This window comes from Anas acuta, chromosome 9, assembly GCF_963932015.1.
Source record: "Anas acuta chromosome 9, bAnaAcu1.1, whole genome shotgun sequence".
Taxonomy (NCBI): Eukaryota; Metazoa; Chordata; class Aves; order Anseriformes; family Anatidae; genus Anas; species Anas acuta.
The window spans coordinates 18,748,309-18,752,524 of record NC_088987.1 but is presented as its reverse complement, the minus strand read 5'-3'; the positions used below and the strand labels follow the sequence as shown (position 1 = coordinate 18,752,524).

At 51.8% G+C, this 4,216-nt stretch overlaps 1 long non-coding RNA gene across 1 annotated transcript; it reads left to right on the top strand.

The window, feature by feature from the left end:
- The first annotated feature begins 426 nt into the window (after positions 1-426).
- On the top strand, positions 427-3,982 carry LOC137860850 (uncharacterized). Its single transcript, XR_011099227.1, has 4 exons — positions 427-1,130; positions 1,368-1,628; positions 1,731-1,926; positions 3,341-3,982. It is a non-coding gene; the product is annotated as an uncharacterized lncRNA (long non-coding RNA).
- The last annotated feature ends 234 nt before the right edge of the window (positions 3,983-4,216 follow it).

Sequence of the window (4,216 nt, the reverse complement as noted above, 5' to 3'; positions counted from 1 at the left end):
TGCATGGCTTGGCCCGGCTCTGCACGGCCCGGCACGGCTCTGCATGGCTTGGCCCGGCTCGGCACGGCCCGGCACGGCTCTGCATGGCTTGGCCCGGCTCTGCATGGCTCGGCACGGCTAGGCACGGCTTGGCACAGCTCTGCGCGGCTCGGCACAGCCCGGCCCGGCCCGGCGCTGCCCCCTGGCGGAGCCGCGGCCCCGCGCAGCGCTGCTGTCCCGGCTGCCGCCGCCGCCCCCCCGCGGGCCCGGCCCGTGCCGTGCACCCCCGGGGTCCCCCCCGCGCACCGGGGCCTTGCGAGCCCCGCAGGTCGGGAGGGCCGGCGAGGGGGGCGCCGAGCAGCGCCCGGCGTGAGCGGGACGAGGTGTCTGTCACCTGCACGGCACCTCTGTGTGCCGGATGCACTGCACCTTCATAAACCCCCTCCCTCTGCAACTGAGTCCTGAGCACTGTAGTTCAGGTTCAGGAATCGCTTTGTGCTCGTATGCTGAAGTTTTGGGTGGTAAATCTTCATTTCCTACCCTTAGAGCAGGAAAGTCTGCGTGTGGGCTGTTGATCTTGAGCTAAGGAGCAAGTTTGTTATTGCAAAATGTGCAAATAGAATAAAAGGGTCCGGGCCACACAAACACCCCCTTCCCCACGCTCCTTCGCTAACGCCCAGATGCTGCTTGCTGCCAGCAGCACCGGGTGCTGGGTGCTAGCACAGCTGGAGGTGCTCACACCTCATCAGCTCCCAGGTGGATGCTCATCTTATCTATCAGCTGTCGCCTTTGGGTTGAAAAGGAGCTGCATATGCATAAAGTATTTGAAGAAGCAGTTTGCTACAGAAAACCCCGTGGGGTGAGTTCCAGGACAAGCCTATCTCTCTAGCACATGCCCGGCAGAGGGAGAGCACAGGGGTGCTGCTGCTCCTTGTGCCTCCGCTGGTGTCCCTGCCGCAGGACGAGCTGCGGTGGTGGCACCTCCACTGCCAGCACAGAGGCATGGGCAGCAGCTGAATCCTCTGAGACTTCAACTGCCCAGACTTGGCAGCTCCATGAGGCCACCGTCCCTTTCTGTGCTGCCACCTGAGGACCACGTTGCAGTGTGTTATTTTGCAACAGGCAGGCCTCAGTGAGGGGAACATCATTTGGTGAGCAAGCAGATGTGCCTAGGTTTTCCACAGTTGTTTTTCCTTTATTTTTTTAATCTCCTGAGTGGTGAATAAAGAGGAGAGCAGAGCCGAATTGTGGAGCACCCACAAGTTGAAGCAGGGAGTGGGAGCTGGATGCTCCTGAGTGAAGGCTCTCACGTCACATTGGGAATTCCAGAAGGAGTGGGAAATTTTGTTGCGGTTTATCTTTATAGCTACTGTTGTATTTGTTTACAGTGCAAGCAAGACTGGGGTGTTGCTGCAATAACACAGCGTGTGAAGTAGCCCCAGGTTCTGAGAGTCGCCAGTGAAATATTTCTGTAGTGGTTTCAGGCTGTTGCCCACCCCAGATGAAGGAGAGCCTCGCTCATGAAGAACTTGCCAGGACTGCAAGCGCTGTGTCTTCACTGGCACATATTGGTGCAGAACCAACAAAGTCAGCTCAGCTTCATTGTGTAAGGTGTGGGTTCCTACCACTATTGGCACGTTTGCTTAATGGTACTTCTTTTTTAATAGTATTTTTTTGTTATGTTGTGCTTTGTGTCACCGTGCTGCGGAGCACAACTGTCACGAGTTTACTCTTGTCCTTTTTTTCCCCAGAGAGCTGAAAGAAATGGATCATTTTCTGGCCACCCCTTGCTGTGTCCCAGCTAGCAGTCAGGGAGGAGGCTCACCTACTTGAAAGCCAGGTGGGGCAGGAGTGGGACAGAAGAGATGAAGCTCTGTGCGTGGCCGTGTTCTCAGACTACTCGGAGGAGGGTGCCCGTGGTTTCGGCACCAGTGGATCTGACACAATGTGAGAAGTGTTTTTCTGTATCACTTACATTGTAGCTGAAATGTGAAATGAGCTCCATGTGGCAGCAGCCAAAGGAAAGAAAAAGGGAGAGGGGAAAAAAGAAGCACTCTCCAAAAGTTTCAGTTATCCCTTGAAGCTATATTACAACATATACTCCCCTAATTGAATCAGTGTGAGAACTTTTCCCCTCCACTTAGATCAGCGCTAGTCTCTGTCCACTTCTCCCCAGAGATGCACACATTTGATACAAAGATGTGCGGGGGACACCCGCACCTAGGGCAGGCTTTTAACATTTGGTTTATGCTCTAATGGCTGAAAAGGAAATGTCAGTTCTGACGTGCCTCTTCCACAATCCATTACGATTTTCTCCCTCTTTCCTTCCCTTCTTTACAGACTTTGTGCCAGGGTGCGAGGCAGGAAAGTTGTGTCTGAGTAAGAATTATTGGGTCTGCCCTGAGAAGGCAACAGATTTATTAATTTATTTTCAGATTTATTTTCATGTGGGTTTGTTGGGAGGAATCAATAAGGCTTAGAAATGCTGGTGGTGTCTGTGCGGAGCTGTTAGCATGGCTCTGGGCTCGCTGCTGCTCCAGCCCTGCCACCATGAGGGTCTCGACGGGGAGCTGCCTGCGAGTGCTTCCTTCTCACCTGTGAAGGGCCAGGCAACACTCCTGAGCCCTGTGAGCCCTCAGTCATTCAATTTGCAGGGCATTTTGAGAAGAATGGAGAAAATCTGCACCTTTCAAAGTATCAGAGATATTACATGGCACAAAATTAATTGACAGCTCAGAAAGCACAAGCAACCGATACCCGAGGACACGTCTGTTCTCTAAGTATTCACATGTGCGAAACAATACGTGATCGCCCCGAACATATGGCTCTTGTATCAAGTACATGGAATCAAGTTGAATTACAAAGACTTTGAAAAGGTCCTCTGCTTAAATGTACACGTCTCTCTGAAATGTCCAGCTCAGTTTAGTGCAACAATTAAAAACAGATAGATTGTCAGGAGGCATAGACTGGGGTTAGAGTTAATTCGGTATGAAAGAAATGAGTGACTGGGAGCGAGGGAGAGGAGCACAAGCAGCAGGAAAGAAGCAGGAGTGAGTGGAGGGATGAAATGCTAATCGAGGGGGTAGGGAGAGCCAGGCATAGGAGGTGTTGAAGGAAAGAAGTGAAAAAAATAAGAGGAAAAAATGAAGAAAGGATATGAGATTGGAAAGAGAGGGAGAGTAGTGAGAAAAATAATGTCATTTTGTTGTGTAATCTGGCAGCTTGCACTTTAGGTGTACAAAGGGCTAGAGCACACCTAAAGGCTACTACTTACATATGAAAAGTATGTGGGGGGGGTCTTTTGGTGGTTATGTATTTATACACATGCAGTTATGTAAATGAAACCACATATTCATTGCAGTTTCTCTGAGGATCCTGCACAGTCCCCTGGAAGCAGTTTTCCCCACCCTGTGTCCGGCAGCACTGCCTCCTTCCCGCATGCTACACCGTGAGCCGGGGCTTTCTGCCTCACCTCGCCTCGCCGCTGGTTTCTGTCCCGCTTTCGCAGCTCTGGAGGCCGCTTCTCACCTCCCTGTCAGCCCCTCCGACCTCAGGGCTGCCTGCCGAGGCACCGCCGGTGCTGGCCATTGCTGCTTCCTGACGCTGATATTCGTGGCAATATTTTCATCACACGCTGGCTGTTCCCACTCTTGTCAAATGTTTGACTGTTGAATCAGTCGGGTATTTTTATTCCATCTCTCTGCCTGTAACCTGCTGGTAACATTGCCATTCGTTTTCAAAGTTGTTGTTTTGTTTTGTTTTTACTAAAAAGTCCCCGAGTTATAGTTTAATCTAAGGCAATGCTGTCTGATAGTTTAACAGCAGTAAATATTGATCAGAATCTGCCTGTGCCTCCTCTAAAACAGGCCCTTTGTTATTTTAACACCATCTCCCATCTTTGGCTTGGAGGCTGCTGAGCCCCTGGGTTGCATACCTTTGCCTAGGAGTCTTTATACTTGTGCCCAGGAAGCTGTGGTCTGTGGTTGTCTGAAGAGTAACAGGTGCCAAAATGGATTTGACACAATCATCCACCTAGCTTCAGGAAGGCTGTGCCAGGGAGCTGGGAACAACAGATGGGGCTTCTGCCTCTGTCAGGGTGGTGTGATGCCCATGTCCCTAGGAGAGCTGAGCATCCTCAGGAGCTCCTGGTGCCTGCTGGTGCTCCCTGCTGCCCACCCACCCGCACACGGGGCTGGCTCTTCTCAGCAAACCAAATAGACGTTTTTTGTGTTTTCCT